Source organism: Panthera onca, chromosome X (assembly GCF_046562875.1).
Source record: "Panthera onca isolate mPanOnc1 chromosome X, mPanOnc1 haplotype 2, whole genome shotgun sequence".
Lineage (NCBI taxonomy): Eukaryota > Metazoa > Chordata > Mammalia > Carnivora > Felidae > Panthera > Panthera onca.
The window spans coordinates 48,191,701-48,215,649 of record NC_138357.1 but is presented as its reverse complement, the minus strand read 5'-3'; the positions used below and the strand labels follow the sequence as shown (position 1 = coordinate 48,215,649).

The window sequence follows — 23,949 nt, the reverse complement described above, 5'->3', positions numbered from 1 at the left end:
TATCACATCAAGTATCTTTTCAAACCACAATGGTATGACCTAAAAAACAGCTGCCAAAAAAAAAAAAAAAAAAAAAAAAAAAAACTGGGACAAACACAAACATATGGAGGCTAAATAACATGCTACTAAACAACCAATGGGTCAACTGCAAAATCAAAGAGGAAATAGAAAATACATCGAGACAAATGAAAATGGAAACATACTGGTTCAAAATCTGTGGTACACAGCCCAAACAGTCTTAAGAGAGACGTTTACAGCTAGAAATAAGAAAAATAAGAAATAAGAGAACAAAAAATAAGAAAAATATCCAATAATCTAACCTTACACCAAAAGGAACTATAAAAAGAACCAAAAAGTGCTCAAAGTTAGCAGAAGGAAGGTAAAATAAAGATCAGAACAAAAATAGACTTGATCCTTCAACAACAAGAGTTTCAACAACATAGGGCCAGCTACATGCAGATTTTGTTTTATAAAGTACAGTACTGTAAATGTATTTTCTCTTCCTTATAATTTTCTTAATGACATTTTTTCCTCTAGTTTACTTTATTATGACAACAGAATACAACATATAAAATATGTATTAATCAATGGTTTGCGTTCTCAGGCTTCCAGTCAATGGTAGGCTATTAGTAGTTAAGTTATACAGGAGTCAAAAACTGTATGAAAATTTTTGACTGTGCAGGGAGTTGGGGACCCTAAACCCCACACTGTTCAAGGATCAACTGTAAATAAAATAGAGTCCCTAAAAACAATCAAAAATATCATGAAACTGAGAGCTGGTTCTTTGAAAAGATAAACAAAATTGATAAACCTTTAGTCAGACCCATTAAGAAAAAAGACAAAGAAAACCCAAATAAAATCAGAAATGAAAGAGGTTACAACTGGGGCACTTATGAACTAAGTGTCTGACTTCGGCTCAGGTCATGATTTCACAGTCTGTGAGTTCGAGCCCCACATCGGGCCTGTGCTGACAGCTCAGAGCCTGGAGCCTGCTTCGGATTCTGGGTTTCCCTCTTTCTCTGCTCCTCCCCTGTTGTGCTCTGTGTCTGTCTCTCAAAAGTAAATAAATGTTTTTTTTTTCCTTCTTAAAGCTTTTATTGGATTTTTGGAGGAAGATGGCGGTGTAGGAGGACACTGGGCTCACCGCATCCTGCTGACCACTTAGATTCCAACCACATCTGCCTAAATAACCAAGAAAACTGCCAGAAGACTAGCAGAACGGACTCTCCAGAGCCAAGCATAGACAAGAGGCCCACGGAAGAGAGTAGGAAGAGCGAGAGGTGGTGCGCACTCCACGGATTGGCAGAAAGGAGCTGGGGCGGTGGAGGGGCAGCCCGCCCGGCAAGGCAGAGTGCCTGAGTCTGGCTTGCAAAAGCGGAGGGGCCGAACGGCCTCTGTACACCTTGCGGATCTACCCCGGCTAATACACCAGATCCCATCGAAGCAGCACCACAAGCCTGGCAGTGTGCAAGTGGCCCAGACAGGGGCCACACCACTCCACAGTGAGTCCTGCCCCTGGGAGAGGGAAAGATAAGGTACACACCAGTCTGACTGTGGCCCCAGCGGTGGGCTGGGGGCAGACATCAGGTCTGACTGCAGCCCCACCCACCAAGGCAAGTTATTCCAGACAGCACAGAGGAACAGCCCTGCAGTTCTGCGCCACTCCAGGGACTATCCAAAATGACGAAACAGAAGAATTCTCCTCAAAAGAAACTCCAGGAAGTAGCAACAGCTAACAAACTGATCAAAAACGATTTAAGCAATATAACAGAAAGGGAATTTAGAATACTAGTCATAAAATTAATAGCTGGGCTTCAAAAAAGTATAAAGGACAGCAGAGAATCTATTACTACAGAGATCAAGGGACTAAGAAACAGTCAGGAGGAGCTAAAAAATGTTATAAATGAGCTGAAAAATAAAATGGAGGCAACCACAGCTCGGACTGAAGAGGCAGAGGAGAGAAAAGGGGAATTAGAAGACAAAATTATGGAAAAAGAAGAAGCTGAATAGGGGCACTTGTACCTCAATGTTTATAGCAGCACTCTCAACAATAGCCAAATTATGGAAAGAGACTAAATGTCCATCAACTGATGAATGGATAAAGAAATTGTGGTTTATATACACAATGGAATACTACGTGGCGATGAGAAAAAATGAAATATGGCCTTTTGTAGCAACGTGGATGGAACTGGAGAGTGTGATGCTAAGTGAAATAAGCCATACAGAGAAAGACAGATACCATATGTTTTCACTCTTATGTGGATCCTGAGAAACTTAACAGAAACCCATGGGGGAGGGGAAGGAAAAAAAAAAAGAGGATAGAGTGGGAGAGAACCAAAGCATAAGAGACTGTTAAAAACTGAGAACAAACTGAGGGTTGATGGCGGGTGGGAGGGAGGGGAGGGTGGGTAATGGGTATTGAGGAGGGCACCTGTTGGGATGAGCACTGGGTGTTGTATGGAAACCAATTTGACAATAAACTTCATGTATTGAAAAAATAAAAAATAAATAAAAAAGTTTAAAAAAAAAGGAAAAAGAAGAAGCTGAGAAAAAGAGAGATAAAAAAATCCAGGAGTATGAGGGGAGAATTAGAGAACTAAGTGACACAATTAAATGTAATAACATACGCATAACTGGAATTCCAGAGGAGGAAGAGAGAGAGAAAGGTGCTGAAAGTGTACTTGAAGAAATCATAGCTGAGAACTTCCCTGATCTGGGGAAGGAAAAAGGCATTGAAATCCAAGAGGCACAGAGAACTCCCTTCAGACGTAACTTGAATCGATATTCTGCATGACATATCATAGTCAAACTGGCAAAATACAAGGATAACAAGAAAATTCTGAAAGAAGCTAGGGATACACATGCTCTAACATATAAAGGGAGACTGGTAAGACTAGTGACGGATTTATCTACTGAAACTTGTCAGGCCAGAAAGGAATGGCAGGAAATCTTCAATGTGATAAACAGAAAAAATATTCAGCCGAGAATCCTTTATCCAGCAAGTCTGTCATTTAGAATAAAAGGAGAGATAAAGGTCTTCCCAAACAAACAAAAACTGAAGGAATTTGTCACCACTAAACCAGCCCTACAAGAAATCCTAAGCGGGAATTCTGTGAGACAAGGTACCAGAGACATCTCTACAAGCATGAAACCTACAGACATCACAATGACTCTAAACCCATATCTTTCTATAATAATACTGAATGTAAATGGACTAAATGCTCCAACCAAAAGACATAGGGTATCAGAATGGATAAAAAAACAAGACCCATCTATTTGCTGTCTACAAGAGACTCATTTTAGACCTGAGGACACCTTCAGATTGAAAGTGAGAGGATGGAGAACTATCTACGATGCTACTGGATGTCAAAAGAAAGCTGGAGTAGCCATACTCATAGCAGACAAACTAGACTTTAAATTAAAGGCTGTAACAAGAGATGAAGAAGGGCATTATATAATAATTACAGGGTCTATCCATCAGGAAGAGCTAACAATTATAAATGTCTATGCACCAAATACGGGAGCCCTCAAATATATAAAACAAGTAATCACAAACATAAGCAACCTTATTGATAAGAATGTGGTAATTGCAGGGGACTTTAATACTCCACTTATAACAATGGGTAGATCATCTAGACACAAGATCAATAAAGAAACAAGAGCCCTGAATGATACATTGGATCAGATGGACTTGACAGATATATTTAGAACTCTGCATCCCAAAGCAACAGAATGTACTTTGTTCTCGAGTGCACATGGAACATTCTCCAAGATAGACCATATACTGGGTCACAAAACAGCCCTTCATAAGTATACAAGAATTGAGATCATACCATGCATACCTTCAGATCACAATGCTATGAAACTTGAAATTAACCACAGGAAAAAGTCTGGAAAACCTCCAAAAGCATGGAGGTTAAAGAACACCAAACTAAATAATGAATGGGTCAACCAGGCAATTAGAGAAGAAATTAAGAACTATATGGAAACAAATGAAAATGAAAATACAACAATCCAAACGCTTTGGGATGCAGCGAAGGCAGTCCTGAGAGGAAAATACATTGCAATCCAGGCCTATCTCAAGAAACAAGAAAAATCCCAAATACAAAATCTAACAGCACACCTAAAGGAAATAGAAGCAGAACAGCAAAGACATCCCAAACCCAGCAGAAGAAGAGAAATAATAAAGGTCAGAGCAGAAATAAACAATATAGAATCTAAAAAAACTGTAGAGTAGATCAATGAAACCAAGAGTTGGTTTCTTGAAAAAATAAACAAAATTGATAAACCTCTAGCCAGGCTTCTCAAAAAGAAAAGTAAGATGACCCAAATAGATAAAATCATGAGTGAAAATGGAATTATGACAACCAATCCGTCAGAAATACAAGCAATTATCAGGGAATACTATGAAATAGCATATGCCAACAAACTGGACAACCTGGAAGAAATGGACAAATTCCTAAACACCCACACTCTTCCAAAACTCAATCATGAGGAAATAGAAAGCTTGAACAGACCCATAACCAGCAAAGAAATTGAATGAGTTATAAAAATCTCCCAACAAATAAGAGTCCAGGACCAGATGGCTTCCCAGGGGAATTCTACCAGACATTTAAAGCAGAAATAATACCTATCCTTCTCAAGCTATTCCAAAAAATAGAAAGGGAAGGAAAACTTCCAGACTCATTCTATGAAGCCAGTATGACTTTGATTCCCAAACCAGACAGAGACCCCACAAAAAAAGAGATCTACAGGCCAATATCCCTGATGAATATGGATGCAAAAATTCTCAATAAGATACTAGCAAATCGAATTCAACAGCATATAAAAAGAATTATTCACCATGATCAAGTGGGATTCATTCCTGGACTGCAGGGCTGGTTCAACATTCACAAAGCAATCAATGTGATATATCACATTAATAAAAGAAAAGATAAGAACCATATGATCCTGTCAATTGATGCAGAAAAAGCATTTGACAAAATTCAGCATCCTTTCTTAATAAATACCCTCGAGAAAGTCGGGATAGGAGGAACATACTTAAACACCATAAGAGTCATTTATGAAAAGCCCACAGCTAATAACATCCTCAGTGGGGAAAAACTGAGAGCTTTTTCCCTGAGATGAGGAACACAACAGGGATGTCCACTCTCACCGCTGTTGTGTAACATAGTGTTGGAAGTTCTAGCATCAGCAATCAGACAATAAAAGGAAATCAAAGGCATCAAAATTGGCAAAGATGAAGTCAAGCTTTCGCTTTTTGCAGATGACATGATATTATACATGGAAAACCTGATAGACTCCACCAAAAGTCTGCTAGAACTAATACATGAATTCAGCAACGTCACAGGATACAAAATCAATGTACAGAAATCAGTTGCATTCTTATACACTAATAATGAAGCAACAGAAAGACAAATAAAGAAACTGATCCCATTCGCAATTGCACCAGGAAGCATAAAATACCTAGGAATAAACCTCACCAAAGATGTAAAGATCTGTATGCTGAAAACTATAGAAAGCTTATGAAGGAAATTGAAGAAGATATAGAAATGGAAAAACATTCCGTGCTCATGGATTGGAAGAATAAATACTGTTAAAATGTCAACACTACCCAGAGCTATCCACACATTCAATGCAATCCCAATCAAAATTGCACCAGCATTCTTTTCAAAGCTAGAACAAGTAATCCTAAAATTTGTATGGAAACACAAAAGGACCCAAATAGCCAAAGTAATTTTGAAGAAGACCAAAGCAGGAGGCATCACAATCCCGGACTTTAGCCTCTACTACAAAGCTGTCATCATCAAGACAAACAGACACATAGACCAATGGAATAGAATAGAAACCCCAGAACTACACCCACAAAAGTATGGCCAACTAATCTTTGACAAAGCAGGAAAGAATATCCAACGGAAAAAAGACAGTCTCTTTAACAAATGGTGCTGGGAGAACTGGACAGCAACATGCAGAAGGTTGAAACTAGACCAAATTCTCACACCATTCTCAAAAATAAACTCAAAATGGATAAAGGACCTGAATGTGAGACAGGAAACCATCAAAACCCTAGAGGAGAAAGCAGGAAAATACCTCCCTGACCACAGCCGCAGCAATTTCTTACTTGACACATCCCCAAGGGCAAGGGAATTAAAAGCAAAAATGAACTATTGGGACCTCATGAAGATAAAAATCTTCTGCACAGCAAAGGAAACAAGCAACAAAACTAAAAGGCAACCAATGGAATGAGAAAAGATATTTGCAAATGACATATCGGACAAAGGGCTAATATCCAAAATCTATAAACGACTCACCAAACTCCACACCCGAAAAACAAATAATCCAGTGAAGAAATGGGCAGAAAACATGAATAGACACTTCTCTAAAGAAGACATCCAGATGGCCAACAGGCACATGAAAAGATGCTCAAAATCGCTCCTCATGAGGGAAATACAAATCAAAACCACACTCAGATATCACCTCATGCCAGTCAGAGTGGCTAAAGTGAACAAATCAGGAGACTATAGATTTGCTGGAGAGGATGTGGAGAAACGGAAACCCTTGCACTCTTGGTGGGAATGCAAACTGGTGCAGCCACTCTGGAAAACAGTGTGGAGGTTCTTCAAAAAATTAAAAAGAGACCTAACCTATGACCCAGCAATAGCACTGCTAGGAATCTACCCAAGGGATACAGGAGTGTTGATGCATAGGGGCACTTGTACCCCAATGTTTATAGCAGCACTCTCAACAATAGCCAAATTATGGAAAGAGCCTAAATGTCCATCAACTGATGAATGGATAAAGAAATTGTGGTTTATATACACAATGGAATACTATATAGCAAAGAGAAAGAATGAAACATGGCCCTTTGTAACAACATGGATGGAACTGGAGAGTGTTATGCTAAGTGAAATAAGTCATACAGAGAAAGACACATACCATATGTTTTCACTCTTATGTGGATCCTGAGAAACTTAACAGAAGTCTATGGGGGAGGGGAAAAAAAAAGAGGTTAGAGAGGGAGAGAGCCAAACCATAAGAGACTCTTAAAAACTGAAAACAAACTGAGGGTTGATGGGGGGTGGGAGGGCAGGGAGGGTGGGTGATGGGTATTGAGGAGGGTACCTTTTGGGATGAGCACTGGGTGTTGTATGGTAACCAACTTGACAATAAATTTCATATTAAAAAAAAAAACTTTTATGTGTGTAGCAACAATTCCAGGTTTAACTTAAGCAGTGTCCATGATAGAAACATCTCTTCCCCTTTTTAAAACCAGAAAATCTATACTCCTCAAGGAAAGGATTAAACGTTATTAAAAAATTTTAAAAAAGGAGTTACAACCAGCAGCAGAGAAATACAAATGATTATAAGACACTATTACAAAAAAATTATATGCCAACAAACTGGACAAAAAAATTATAAATGCCTAGAAACATACACTGCTCCAAAACTGAATCAGTAATAAATAGAAAATCTGAACAAACCAATTACTAGTAACAAAATTCAATCAGTAATCCAAAAAAATTACAGCAAACAAAAGTCCAGGACCAGATGGCTTCACAGGTGAATTCTACTAAACATTTATGGAAGAGTTAATACCTATCTTTTACAAACTGTTCCAAGAAATAGAAGAGGAAGAAATATTTTCAAATTCATTCTATAAGATAAGCACTGCCCTAATACCAAAACCAGACAAAGACACTACAAAAAAATTTACAGACCAGTATCTCTTCTGATGGACAACGATGCAAAAATCCTGACCAAATTATTAGCAAACCAAATTGAACAATACGTTAAAATACATTAAAACAATACATTAAACTGCTTAAGTTAAACCCAGAATTGTTGCTACACAGATAATAAAAGTTTGGTTTTTTTGGGGCGCCTGGGTGGCGCAGTCGGTTAAGCGTCCGACTTCAGCCAGGTCACGATCTCGCGGTCCGTGAGTTCGAGCCCCGCGTCGGGCTCTGGGCTGATGGCTCGGAGCCTGGAGCCTGTTTCCGATTCTGTGTCTCCCTCTCTCTCTGCCCCTCCCCCGTTCATGCTCTGTCTGTCTCTCTCTGTCCCAAAAATAAATAAAAAACGTTGAAAAAAATTAAAAAAAAAAAGTTTGGTTTTTTTAATATGATCAAATGGGATTTATCCTAGGGATGCATGGATGGTTCAATATCTGCAAACCAATCAACATGAAACTCCATATTAACAAAATAAAGGATACAAATCATATGTTCATCTCAGTAGATGCAAAAAAAAGCATTTGACAAAATTCAATATCCATTCAGAATAAAAATTTTCAAAAAAGAGCATTTACAGGGAACAAACCTCAACATCATAAAGACATTATATGACAATCCCACAGACAACATCATAATCAATCATAAAAAGCTAAAAGCTCTTCCACTAAGATCAAGAACAGGACAAAGATGTCTACTCCCATCATTTTCACTGAACATAGTACTGAAGTCCTAAACACAGCAATCAGACAAAAGAAAGGGATAAAAGCCATCTAAATTGGTAAGGAAGAAGTAAAAACTGTCACTATTTACTGACTGCATGATACCATACATAGAAAACCCTAAAAATTCCACCAAAAAACTATTTGATGTAATAAATGAATTCAGTCAAGTTTCAGGATACAAAAATATAAAGAAATCTGTTGTGTTTCTATACACTACTAAGAAAATAGCAGTAAGAAAACAATACAATTTACAATTGTACCAATGAGGATACAATACCTACGAATAAACTTAATCAAGGAAGTGAAAAACCTGTACTGTGAAAACTTTAAAACATTGATGAAAGAAATTGAAGACTACACAAAGAAAAAGAAACAGAAAGACATTGCATGCTCATGGATTGGGAGAAGAAATATTGTTAAAACGTCCAAACTACCCAAAGCAATCTACAGATCCAATGCAATCTTTAGCAAAATACCAACATTTTTCACATGACTAGAACAAATAATCCTATAATTTGTATGGGAACATAAAAGACCCCAAATAGCCAAAGCAATCTGTAAAAAGAAGAACAAAGCTGGAGGTATAACAATCACAGATTTTAAGATACACTACAAAGCTTTAGTAATCAAAATAGTATGGTAATGGCACAAAAATAGATACATAGATGAATGGAACAGAATAGAAGACCCAGAAATAAACCCATTTTTATATGGACAATTCTATGACAAATTACAAGAATATACAATGACGAAGGGCGCATGGGTGGCTCAGTTGGTTAAGTGTCCGACTCTTGATTTTGGCTCAGGTCATGATCTCACTATTCATGAGATCAAACCCTGTGTCGGGCTCTATGCTGACAGCGCGTGGAGCCCGCTTGAGATTCTCTCTCTGCCCATCTCTTTGCCCATCCCCCCACTCATGCACATGCACTCACTCTCTTTCAAAATAAAGAAACATTTTTTTTATAAAAGAATATACAATGGAAGAAGACATTCTCTTCAATAAATGGTGTTGAGAAAATTGGACAGCTACATGCAAAGGAATGAAACTGGACCACTTTCTAACACCATACACAAAAATATATTCAAAATGGGTTAAAGACCTAAATGTGAGACATGAAACCATAAAGTCCTAGAGGAAAACATATGCAATAATATCTTTAACATCAGTCAAGGCAGTATTTTTCTAGATATGCCTCCTCAGGCAAGGGAACCAAAAGCAAAATTAATCTATTGGGACTACACCAAAATAAAAAGCTTTTGTACAGTGAAGGAAACCATCAACAAAACAAAAAGGCAACCTATTGAATGGAAGAAGATATTTGCAAATGATATATCTATAGGCACCTAACATCCATAAGCAGCTAACATCCAAAATATATAAAGAATTTCTACAACTCAATACCACAGAAACAAAGAATCCAATTAAAAAATGGGCAGAGGACCCAAACAGACATTTTTCCAAAGAAGATATACAGACAGCCAATAGACACATGGAAAGATGCTCAACATCACTAATTATCAGGGAAATACAAATCAAAACCACAATGAGATATCACCTCACACACCTGTCAGAACAAAAAATAAATTTTAGCAAGAATGTGGACAAAAGGAAGCCTTGTGTGTTGTTGATGGGAATAGAAATTAGTGAAACTATTGTGGAAAATAGTATGAAGGTTCCTCAAAAAATTAGAAATAGAATTACCATATGATCCAGTAATTCCACTACCAGGTATTTACCCAAAGAAAACAAAAACATTAACTTGAAAAGATATATGCACTATATATAGGTTTACCGTAGGTTTACTGCAGCATTATTTACAATAGCCTAGATATGGATGCAACCCAAGTGTCCATCCATAGATGAGTGGATGATGAAGATGTGATACACACACACACACACACACACACACACACACACACACACAATGGAATATTACTCAGCCATAAAAAAGAATGAGATTTTACCATTTGCAACCATACCAATGGACCTAGGAAGTATATAAGGCTAAGTGAAATAAGTCAGAGAAAGACAAATGCCATATGATTTCACTGATATGTATATTTTAAGACACAAAACAAATGAACCATCTAAGAGACCATTAAAAAACCAAACTCTTAAAATACAAAACTGTTAGTTGCCAGAGGGGATATGGGTGGGAGGAGGGGTGAAATAAAGAGAATCAAGAGTACAGCTATCTCGGGGGGTGCCTCAGTGGCTCAGTCAGTTAAGTGTTTGACTTCGGCTTAGGTCATGCTCTCACAGCTCATGAGTTCAAGCCCTGCTTCGAGCCCTGTGCTGACAGCTCAGAGCCTGGAACCTGCTTTGAATTCTGTGTCTCCATCTCTCTCTGCCCTTCACGAACTCAGGCTCTCTCTCTCTCTCTCTTTCTCTCTCTCTCTCTCCCTCTCTCAAAAGTAAATTAACATTAAAAAAAATTTACAAAAAAAAGAGTACACTTATCTCGGGACACCTGGGTGGCTCAGTCAGTTAAGCATCTGACTTAGGCTCAGGTCATGATCTCATGGTTTCTGAGTTTGAGCCCTGCATCGAGTTCTGTGGTAACAGCTCAAAGCCTGGAACCTGCTTCGGATTCTCTGCCTCCATTTCTCTCTTCCCCTCCAACGTTTGTTCATGCGTGCTCTCTTTCAAAAACAAACATTTTTTTTTTTCAAAAGCGTAAACTTATCCTGATGGCAAGAGTAATGTACATAATTGTTGCATCATTATACCGTATTGCTGAAACTTATAACACTGTATGTTAATTTTACATCAATACAATTACACATGGATATCTTTAAAGAAGAGTAAACTTAACAAAGGAGGTGCTTTTAATGCTAAAAACTACAGGGGCACCTGGGTGGCTTGGTCAGTTAAGCGTCTGACTTCGGCTCACTTCATGATCTCGCAGTCTGAGTTTGAGCCCCTGTGTCAGGCTCTGTGCTGACAGCTCAGAGCCTGGAGCCTGCTTCCGTTTCTGTGTCTCCCTCTCTCTCTGCCCTTCCCCCACTCATGCATGTGCGCACGCGCACACTCTCTCTCTCAAAAATATATATTTTAAAAAATTTTAAATTGCTAAACTCTACAAAAGGATTCTGAAAGAAATTAAGAAATACATAAATAACTAGAAAGACACCTCATGTTCATGAGTTGGGAGATTTGATATTGTTTTGATGCTAATACCACTGAAAGCGACCTACAAATTCAAAGCAATCCCTAGTAAACTCCCAATGACATTTTTGCAGAGATAGAAAAATCTATCATAAAATTCATATGGAATCTCAAGGGATTCTGAATAGTCACAATAATCTTGAAAAAGAAAAAAGTTGGAGGTCTCACACTTCCTTATTTCAGAACTTACTACAAAACTACAATAATCCAAATAGTTTGATACTGGCATATAGACAGACATGTAGATCAATGAACTAGAGAGCCCAAAAATAAACCCTCACATTTATGTTCAAATGACTTTCAACAAGGGTGCCAAGACCATCCAATGGGGGAAAAAAAGCAGTCTTCCAACAAATAGTGCTGGGACAACTGGATATCCATATGCAAAAGGATGAAGTTGAACCCTTATCTAAACCACATACAAAATTATCTCAAGTTAGATCAAAGACCTAAATGTAACAACTAAACCTATGAAACTCTTAGAAGAAAATATAGGAGAAAAGTTTCATGACATTGGATTTGACAAAGAGTTCTTAGATATGACACCAAATGCACAGGCAACAAATAAAAAAGATAAGTTAGACTCCATCAGAATTAAAACCTTTTGTGCTTCAAAGGATACTATCAACAGAGAAAAGGCTGCATACGAAGTGGGAAAAATATTTGCAAGTTATATATCTGACAAGGGATAAGTATCCAGTATAAAAAAATACTACAACTCAAGAACAAAAAAACAACCCAATTAAAAAATAGAAAAGGGGGAGGAGTTAAGATGGTGGAGGTGTATGGGGACCCTAAGCTGGTCTTGTCCCTAGAACACAGCTAGATATCAAATCATTCTAAACACCCAAAACATCAACCAGAGGTCTGAGAGAACAAAAACTGCAAGTCTACAAGTATAAAAGCAACCACGTTTTAGAAGGTAGGAGATGTGAGAGTCCACTTGGGGGAGATATAACTGTGGGTACAGTGGTGGGGAGGGAGCATGCCTACAGAAGCTACTACAAACTATCATAAGCAGCAGAGTGCAAAATATGAACTTTTAGAAGTCTACTACTGTGGTGGATGCGCCTGACTTAAACATGCTCAGGTGGTGACATGGGGCAAAATCCCAGGACTGACAAGGTGATCTGAGGATCCCTTGGGTCACAAGAAGGATGGTTGGCACCAACGCACTTCACTGTTTTCAGGCATAGGAGTCAGGACTCTGGTTGAGGGCAACGAGCCAGGGTGCCAGCTTTCTGCTCCATTTTACCATGAGCTCTGAATGGCTGCACAGTTCAAAATTGCTACACAGCTGTGCAACCATACTCCTTACATGGCAAGCAAATGGCAAAAGTGCCCTGAGACCCTCCCCCAGAGGAACAACACAGGTCCATGTCACAGAAGTCCCTAAAATTTGGTGATTTGAAACTCAGTCACATGCCTGAGACAAAAAACCTTGGACACAGGCAGGGTGAACACAGGGTTCTGACAGAAACCAGGAAGACAAGATGGGTGACTGATTGCTCTTCTGTGAAGAGTGGGGGATGCGAACTTCCAGCTCCAGGGCTAGAGAGAGGGGCGCCACCACATTCATCCCAACCATCAGCACTAAAAGTCTTCAGGGAGCAAAACAGTGCCAGTGAGCTGGCCAGGAAGCACCCAGATTAGGGAAGTCCCAGATTAGGAAGCACCGCTTACACTAAGCCCCACCCCCCGAGTCTTGCAGGTGCATCTCCACTAGGGCAGGTCCACCTGAGAATCAGTGTAACAGGCCTCTCTCCTAGAAGACCAGCACAAACAACTCACTTGTGCCAAGTCTACTGATCATAGAGTGCTGCAAAGCCTAATCTGGTGAAGAACACAGATATCAAAATCCAAGAAGCACAGAAAACTCCCATTAATTTCAACAAAAGCTGACCATTGCCAAGGCATATGATAGTCAAATTCACAAACTATAGACAAGGAAAGAATCCTGAAAGCAGCGAGGGAAAGACAGTCTTTAACCTACAAGGGTAGAGAGATCAGGTTCACAGCAGATCTGTCAACAGAAACCTAGCAGGCCAGAAAGGAATGGCAGGATATATTCAATATGTTGAATGGGGAAAATATGCAGCCAAGAAATCTTTGTCCAGAATGGCCATCATTCAGAATAGAAAGAGAAATAATGAGTTTCCCAAACAAACAAAAACTAAGTTTGTGACCACTAAACCAGCCATGTAAGAAATTTTGAGGACTCTTTGAGTGGAAAAAAAAAAGACCAAAAGCAACAATGACTAGAAAGTACCAGAGAACATCACCAGAAACACCAACTCTACAGGCAAAACAATGGCACTAAATTCACATCTTTCATTAATCACTCTGAATGTAAATGGACTAAATGTTCCAACAAAAGACGTAGGGTATCAGAATGGATAAGAAAACAAGACCCATCTATATGCTGCCTACAAGACATTCATTTTAGACCTAAAGACACCTGCAGATTGAAAGTGAGGGGATGGAGAACCATCTATCATGCTAATGGACATTGAAAGAAAGCTGGAGTACCTATACTTATATCAGACAAACTAGATTTAAAGAAAAATGTTTAATGTTTATTTATTTTTGAGAGAGACACAGACAGAGTATGACCGGGGGAGGTGAAGAGAGAGAAGGAGACAAAGAATCTGAAGCAGGCTCCAGGCTCTGGGCTGTCAGCATAAAGCCATACACAGGGCTCCAACCCACGAACCACAAGATCATGACCTGAGGTGAAGTTGGACACCTAACCAATGGAGCCAACCAGGTGTCCCCAACAAACTAGATTTTAAAACAAAGACTGTAACAAGAGATGAAGAAGGGCATGATATCATAATTAAGGGGTCTATCCATCAAGAAGATCTAACAATTGTAAATATTAATGCCCCCAAGTTGGCACCCAAAATATATAAATCAATTAATAACAAACACAAACAAACTCTTTGATAATAATACAATAATTGTAAGGGACTTCAGCACCCTACTTACAGCAATGGAAAGCTCAGCTAAGCAGAAAATCAACAAGGAAACAATGGCTTTGTATGACACACTGGACCAGATGGACTTAACAGATATATTCAGAACATTTCATCCTAAAGCAGAATATACATTCTTCTCAAGTGCACATGGAACATTCTCCAAAATAAATCACATACTGGGTTATAAATCAGCCCTCAACAAATACAAAAGGACTGAGATCGTATCATGCATATTTTCAGACCACAATGCTATGAAACTTGAAGTCAACCACAAGAAAAAATTTGGAAAGCCCTCAAATACATGGAGGTTAAAGGACATCATACTAAAGAATAAGTAGGTTGAGGCGCCTGGGTGGCTCAGTGGGTTAAGCGTCTGACTTCGGCTCAGGTCATGATCTCATGGTTCCTGAATTTAAGCCCTGCATCAGGCTCTCTGCTGTCAGCACAGAGCCTGCTTCAGATCCTCTGTCTCCCTCCCTCTTAGCCCCTCTCCTGCCTGTGCTCGCTTGCACTCTCTTTCTCAAAAATAAACATTAAAAGAAGAATGAACTTGTTAACCATGAAATTAAAGAAGAAATTAAATACATGGAAGCAAATGAAAACACCATAGTCCTAAACCTTTGGGATGCAGCCAAGGCAGTCCAAGAGGGAATTATATTACAATACAGGCCCATCTCAGGAAGCAAGACAGGTCTCAAATATACAACCTAGCTAGCCTTACACCTAAAGGAGCTATACAAGTAACAAATAAAGCCTAAAGCCAGCAGAAGAGAAATATTAAAGAACAGAGCAGACATAAATGACACGGAATCCAAAACAACAGTAGAACCTATCAATGATACTATGAGCCAGTTTTTTGAAAGAACAAAATTGATAAACCCCTAGTCAGACTTCTCAAAAAGAAAAAAGGACCTAAAGAGATAAAATCACGAATGAAAGAGGAGAGATGATAACCAACACCACAGAAATAGAAACAATTACTAGAGAAAACTATGAAAAATTATATGCCAACAAACTGGGTAATCCAGAAGAAATGGAAATATTCCTAGAAACTTACAAACTACCAAAACTGAAACAGGAAGAAATAGAAAATCTGAACAGACCCATAACCAGGAAAGAAATTGAAACAGTAATCAAAAACCTCCCAACAAACAAAAGTCCTAGGCCTGATAGTTTCCCTGGGGAATTCTACCAGACACTTAAATGAAGAGTTAATACCTATTTTTCTCAAACTGTTTCAAAAGATAGAAATGAAAGGAAAACTTCCAAACTCATTCTACAAAGCCAGCATTACCTTGACTCCAAAACCAGAGACCCCACTAAAAAGGTAAGTTACAGGCCAATATCCCTGATGAACACAGATGTAAAAATTTTCAATAAAATATTAGCAAATCAAATTCAACAGAACATTAAAAGAATTTACCATGATCAAATGGGGTGTATTCTTGGGCTGTATACAGGGTTGGTTCAATATCTGCAAATCAATCAATGTGATATACCACATTAATAAAAGAAAGGATAAGAAGCATACGATCCTGTCAATATATGCAGAAAAAACATTTGACAAAATACATCATCCATTCTTGATTAAAACCTTCAACAAAGTAGGGATAGATGGAATATACCTCAACATCATAAAGGCCATATACAAAAGACACACAGCTCACATTGTCCTCAATGGGGAAAACCGAGTGCCTTTTCCCTATGGTTAGGAACAAGACAAGGATGTCCACTCTCACCATTACTATTTAACACAGTATTGAAAGTTTTAACCTCAGCAATCAGACAACAAAAAGAAATAAAAGGCATCCAAATTGAAGAATTCAAACTTTCACTATTTTCAGATGATAGAATCCTCTATGTAGAAAATTCAAGACTCCACCAAAACACTTCTAGAAGTAATACATGAATTCAGCAGTCACAGGATATAAAATCAACATGCAGAAATCTGTTGCATTGCTATACACCAATAATGAAGCAGCAGAAAATGAAATCAAGGAATCAACCCCATTCGCAATTGCACCAAAAACAATTAGATACCTAGGAATAAACCTAACCAAGAGGTAAAAGATCTAAACTATCTAAACTATAGAAGACTTATGCAAGAAATTGAAGAGGACACTAAGAAATGGAAAAGTATTCCATGCTCATGGATTGGAAAAACAAATTGTTAAAATGTCAACACTACCCAAAGCAATCTACACACTTAATGCAATCCCAATCAAAACACCACCAGCATTTCTCACAGAGCTAGAACAAACAATTCTAAAATTTGTATAGAACCATAAATTACCCCAAATAGCCAAAGCAATTCTGAAAAAGAAAAACTAACCTGGAGGCATCATGATTCCAGATTTCAAGCTCTAGTACAAAGCTTTAGTCATGAAGACAATATAGTACTGGCACAAAAACAGACACATAGATCAATGGAACAGAACAGAAAATCCAGAAATGGACCTACAACTATATGGCCAATTCACCTTCAACAAAAGAGGAAAGACTATCCAAAGGAAAAAAGACACTCTCTTCAACAAATGGTTTTGGGAAAACTGGACAGCAACATGCAGAAGACTGAAACTGGACCATTTTCTTATACCATATGCAAAAATTAATTCAAAATGGATGAAAAGACCTAAATGTGAGATAGAAAACCATCAAAATCCCAGAGGAGAACAAAGGCAGCAACCTGTTTGACCTTGGCTACAGCAACTTCCTACTAGACACATCACCAGCAACAAGGTAAACAAAAGCAAATATGCACTATTAGGACTTCATCAAGATAAATAGCTTCTGCACAGCTAAGAAAACAATCAATGAAACTAAAAGGCAACCTACAGAATGAGAGAAGATATTTGCGAATGACATAACTAAAAAATGGTTAGCATCCAAAATCTATAAAAAAACTTATCAAAACACCCAAAAAGCAAATAATTCAGTTCAGAAATAGGCAGGGCCTCCAGGGTGACTCAGTCGGTTATGTGTCTGACTCTTGATTTCCACTCAGGTTATGATCTCATAGTCATGAGAACAAGCCCCATATCAGGCTCCATGCTGACCACATGGACTGTGCTTGGGATTCTCTGTCTTCCTCTCTTTGTCCCCCCCCAACCCGCAGTCTCTCTCTCCCTCTCTCTCAAAATAAATAAAAAGAAAAGAGAAATGGGCAGAAGACATGAATAAGACATTTTCCAAAGAAGACATCCAGATGGCTAACCAACACATGAAATATGCTCAATATCATTCATCATCAGGGAAATACAAATCAAAACCACAATGAGCTACCACCTCACACCTGTCAGAATGGCTAAAATTAACAACACAGTAAACAACAGGTGTTGGCAAGGATGTAGAGAAAGGGGAACTGTCTTGCACTGTTGGTAGGAATACAAACTAGTACAGCCACTCTGGAGAACATATGGAGGTTCCTCAAAAACCTAAAAATAGAATTACCCTACAATCCAGCAATTGCACTATTAGGTATTTACCCAAAGGATACAAAAATACTAATTTGAGGGTGTACATGCACCCCAAGGTTTATAGCAGCATTATCAACAATAGCCAAAATATGAAGAGAGCCCAAATGTCCACTGACTGATAAATGGATAAAGAAGATGTGGTATATATATACAATGGAATATTACTCAGCCATCAAAATAGAATAAACCTTGCAATTTGCAATGATGTGAATGGAGCTAGAATGTACTATGCTAAGTAAGTCAAAGAAAGACAAATACTGTATGATTTCACTCATATGTGGAATTTAAGAAACAAAACAGATGAACATATGGGAAGGGAGAGGGAAAGATGAGAGAGGGAAACAAACCACAAAAGACTCCTAATGATAGAGAACAAACTGAGGGTTGATGGAAGGAGGTGGGTGAGGAATGGGCTAGATGGGTGATGGGTATTAAAAAGGGCACTTGTTTTGATGAGCACTGGGTGTTGTATGTGACGAATCACTTAAGTCTCCTCCTGAAACCAATATTGCACTATATTCTAACTAAACTTTAAATTAAAAAAATAAGAAAAGGACCCAAATATACATTTTTCCAGAAAAGATATATAAGTGGCCAATAGCATATGAAAAGATGTTCAACCTTACTCATCACTAGGTATGAGATAATAGAAAATACACATACAGGTCTCTGCACCTGATTCTCCATTTAGAATTCCTAAAACCCTTATAATTTCGAAGTGATAAAAGCACAAGGAGTGTCTCTTATTCTAATATTTGGTCTTTGACGCCATCCCTGATACAGGGCTCCTATGTCCCTTGTAAATTCCTAAGTGATAACTGTATTAGGGGCATCTTTTGCCATAATGAAGCAACTCTGGGTGGGCTTCTGGATGGGGGCTGGTCACCAAATAACCAAGCCGTAATTAGATGTTGGAATTGTCAGCCCCTCCACCCATATCCCCCAGAGAGGGAAGTGAGGCTGGAAATGGAATTAGTGATCGATCTTGCCTAAGTGATGAAGCCTCCATAAAAATCCCAAAAGTAGGTAGGGAGTTCATAGAGCTTCCAGGTAGGTGAACACATCCATATACCAACAGGGTCACACATCCCAACTCCACAAGGACAGAAGCTCCTGCACTCAGGACCTTCCCAGACTTCACCCTATGAATCTCTTCACCTGGCTGTTCATCTGTATCCTTTATCATATCCTTTACTTTTTTTTATTTTTTAATGTTTATTTATTTTTGAAGGAGAGAAAGAGTGTGAGCAGGGGAAAGGCAGAGAGAGAGGGAGACACAGAATCCAAAGCAGGCTCCAGGCTCTGAGCTGTCAGCACAGAAGCCCAACACGAGGCTCAAACCCACAGGCTGTGAGATCATGGCCTGAGCCAAAGTCAGACGCTTAACTGACTGAACCACCCAGGCGCCCCTATCATATCCTTTAATAAACTAGTAAATATTAGCAACTATTTTCCTGAGGTCTGTGAGCTGCTCTAGCAAAGTAACTGAACCCAACTTTATAGCCAGTCAGTCAGAAGCACAGGTGACAACTTAAACTTGCAACTGCCATCTGAAATGGGGTGGGGGCAGTCTTGTGGGATTAGCCCTTAACCTGTGGGAATCTGACACTATCTCCAGGTGTCAGAATTGAGTTAAACTATGGGACACCCAGCTAGTGTTACAGAGAATTGCTTGCTGTGGGGAAAAATTCCCACACATTTGGCAACCAGAAATGTGAAAAGTAAAGTATTCTGAGTGAAAATAAAGGAGACACTCAGGAGAGGAGAACAGTAGGTTTTCCAATATAGTAGTGAAATGCAAATCAAAACCACAATGGAATACATTCACAACTATTAGGGTGGCTTTTACTCAAAAAAGAAATAATAAAAATATTGGTGAGGATGAAATGGGAACCCCTACGCATTGCTGATGGGAATGTAAAATGGTGAAGCCTCTGTGGCAAATTGTATGGTAGTTCCTCAAAAAATTAAACATAGAATTACCACATGATCTAGCAATTACACCTCTGGATATACACCCAAAAGAATTTAAAGCAGGAACTCAAACACAATACGTATTTGTACTCCCATGTTCATAGCAACATTATCCACAATAGCCAAAAGATGGAAGTGACCCAAGTGTCCATAAAAGGATGAATGGATAAACAAATTTTGGTATGTACAGACAACAGAATATTATTCAGTCTTAAAAGGGAAGGAAATTCTGGCACACACTACAACACGGATGAACCTTGAAGACACTACGCTAAGTGAAATAAGCCCGTCACAAAAGGAAAAATAGTGTTAAGATTCCACTTACATGAGGTACCTAAAGTAGTCAAATTTATAGACACAGAGAGTAGCATGATGGCTTCCAGGGGCTGATGGGAGGCAAGAATGGGGGATTAATGTTTAATGGTATGGAGTTTCTATTTTGGAAAATAAAGAGGTTCTAGAGATGAATAATGATGATGGTTGGACAATGTGAATATACTTAATGCCACTGAATTGTACACTTAAAAATGGTTAAAATGGTAAATTTTGTTACATATACTTTGCCACAACAACAAATACATAGAGCACACTTTTAAACAATCTCCCCGGTTTTGTGAGACTCAAGTATGATCTATGTAGAAAAGCTCTGTAACCTACACAGCCCTTCACAAATATTAGCTCTTTCTAATCACTATCACCCTGTTTCCCCCAACCTGATAGCATTATCCACATGTTCTATCTAGCCATGCTCACCCAGAAGCACACTGTTGGAGTTTAAGTGTGGTACAGTGATATCCACCTTTGTTTTGCTAAACCCTGGGTTCCATGTGTCAATGCAACAGTCTCCCAGAATTCTGGTTCTGAAACAGAACAAGTCCCCCAAAGACATAAGTTTTAGACAAGACTGATTGGATTCTAGAGAAAAAACTCAAGAGACTTCCTCCTCTTACCCAGCTTTCCCCAATGCTTGGTTTGGAAGCAGTCCTCATTCAGCAGCAAGAGGTCACCATGCCATTGTCAACAACAAGGAAAATCTTTCTCCAATTCAGTTGACCACCTAACTCCCTGGCCTGCTACCAAGCAATGTACCTCAGAAGGCAGCCCTTAAGCAGGTGAACAATCTTGAATCTTCTGGATTCTAGGAAACAAATAGAGGAAATGTAGTCATTAAGCATCAATTGAGAAAAGTAATTAGATAATAAAAATGAAAACGCTAAAATCTAAAGACCACATGATCAGCTTTGATGGACTGCACAATTCTCTACATTGTAGCTTCAGAGATGAACCCTCAAATACTCATAGAAAGTAAAAATATTGCTGCAGAACCAGTGTGATAATGCAGTAGTGCAAAACTTAGAATGATGTTTCTGGAAAGCAAGCCAAATGGAACCTACAAACAAATACTGAGCAAGATCTGTGTCAGCATTTAGGTGCTCTCTGAGAGCCCCAAGTTTCCTTAACTATTACATGTGCTGCTTATTGAAAATTTCTCCTAACATAGGTAATGCTACAGTGCTATCTGAAATCTTTTTCATGCAATGATGTATACTCAGGAGTTCCTGCCTTTGCAGATAGTCCCTGGAGGACCAATGAGGGATTTTATTCCATGGCTCTTTGAGGAGCTTTAAATGCACATCAAACATGAAGTAGTACTTAGCCCAGCCTTGGAAATTTGACTTTCTATGGCCAAGTCTCTGTACCCTCACATTCTCTTTTTTTTTCATATGAAATTTATTATCAAATTGGTTTCCATACAACACCCAGTGCTCCTCCCAACACGTGCCCTCCTCAATGCCCATCACCCACTTTCCCCTCCCTCCCACCTCTCATCAACCCTCAGTTTTTAAGAGTCTCTTATGGTTTGCCTCCTTCCCTCTCTTTTTTTTTTTCCTTCTCCTCCCCCATGGTCTTAAGTATCTCAGGATCCACATAACAGTGAAAACATATGGTATCTGTCTTTCTCTGTATGACTTATTTCACTTAGCATAACACTCTCCAGTTCCATCCACGTTGCTACAAAAGACCATATTTCATTCTTTCTCATTGCCACGTAGTATTCCATTGTGTATATAAACCACAATTTCTTTATCCATTCATCAGTTGATGGACGTTTAGGCTCTTTCCATAATTTGGCTATTGTTGAGAGTGCTTCTATCAACATTGGGGTACAAGTGCCCCTATGCATCAGCACTCCTGTATCCCTTGGGTAAATTCCTAGCAGTGCTATTGCTGGGTCCTAGGGTAGATCTATTTTTAATTTTTTGAGGAACCTCCACACTGCTTTCCAGAGCGGCTGTACCAGTTTGCATTCCCACCAACAGTGCAAGAGGGTTCCCTTTCTCCACATCCTCTCCAGCATCTATAGTCTCCTGATTTGTTCATTTTAGCCACTCTGACTGGCGTGAGGTGGTATCTGAGTGTGGTTTTGATTTGTATTTCCCTGATGAGGAGTGACGTCGAGCATCTTTTCATGTGTCTGTTGTGTGCCCTCACAGTCTTGAATGTCATTGCTTGCTTCACTTATACTTATCCAAGATTCTTAGGATCATCCACAAGACTAAATAAGAACTCAAGATTTTTTGACAAAACTTTCTGCCAATGCCCACAAATCTTGACTGTGGTTTCCCAAATTCTTTGATTCTCCACCATTAACCCTTTCTCTTGTGTGCAAAGCCCATAAATAATACTTATTCTATATATAGTCCCATTTGTGTACAAATGCATCTTTCCTAGTTTTCCCCCCTACCTCTTCATACTGCACCTATATTTTTGTGTTAACTCAGGTTCAGTCATAACAGCTACGACAGCATCAGACACTTTACCTTCTGTCTTCATTTTGCTATAATCTATTGGCTAAAGATGTATGTCGCTTCGGGAGTGTTGCAGTAATGGAAAAAGACTCAAAGGGACAACACTGAAGCAGGGGTCACCAGCACACAGCTATAAATAGAACCCAAATATACAAAAGCAAAAGCTTATGAAACATCCCTTGCACACACCTCTTTTATAACCAGTTGAGTAGGACTGGTTGATGAAGTGAAAGAACCAACAATCCCTTCTCCACAAATGATTGATGGCAGCACAACAAGCCCCTGGCTACAGGAGCCTCAACATTTTCTTGGGTGGTTCATTGTTGTGAGTCATTGGCTCACCATTACCAGGTCAAATGCTCGAAGTTCCTTTCCAAAAATGGTAATAAATTTGGAGCCATTCATATTCCCTCAGTTATAATGGGAGGAAATAGCTACAGCAGTTAAGCATTCAGTCTCTGAGCCAAAGCGACTCGAGTTCAAATCATGCTTTAGCCGCTTGTTGAGTACCAACAGTCAACGATCTTTTCTTATACCCCACTTGTCCAAGCCCTCGGCCACCTCGCTCCCTCACCACCACCAAGCACAGGGTGCCCGGGGACTACACAAGAGCAAATAGGAATCTGTTCTCCCTTTACCTGTCCATCTCCTCAGCTATGTTGCCGCCTTGAAGTTGAGCGCTCCTCATTCTCTCATTCCCTAAACTGCCGCGACTCTCCTCATATTCCACCAAACACTCCAGCTAAATTTACAAAATAACAGGCACGCTGCTGGAGCGGGACCAAGCACTTCCTTTCCCTAACAAGGCGGAACTAAAGTGAAAGTGCCAAGGTTGTTAGCAAATGACTGCCCTGTCACCATGGTAAAGCGGCTGTCGCCATCTTTATTGTGATCGATGATTCCTCGTGTCGGTGTAAGAATAAATGAATAATAAGGATTTCTACAAACTAAAAGCCTTCCTTCAAGTTAGTCTGGGCCGGCACAAACGGAGGTTGGAACGGAGTTATCCTCAGGAAGCAGCCCAGCCCGGAGTGGTAAATGTTTTTGTGGACTGAACGCTGCTGCTTACGGAATGACGCCAGGG

At 39.1% G+C, this 23,949-nt stretch overlaps 1 protein-coding gene across 3 annotated transcripts in view; it reads right to left on the bottom strand.

The window, feature by feature from the left end:
- The window catches only part of SYTL4 (synaptotagmin like 4), a 205,572-nt gene extending 181,649 nt beyond the window's left edge, over positions 1-23,923 (bottom strand). For all 3 annotated transcript variants that reach the window (XM_081792643.1, XM_081792649.1, XM_081792644.1), the window contains exons 1-2: positions 23,504-23,923; positions 21,006-21,193 (exon numbers count right to left, since the gene is read on the bottom strand). The gene's annotated coding sequence lies outside the window, so the exon portion shown is untranslated. The remainder of the gene's footprint in view (positions 1-21,005; positions 21,194-23,503) is intronic.
- Positions 23,924-23,949: the final 26 nt, after the last annotated feature.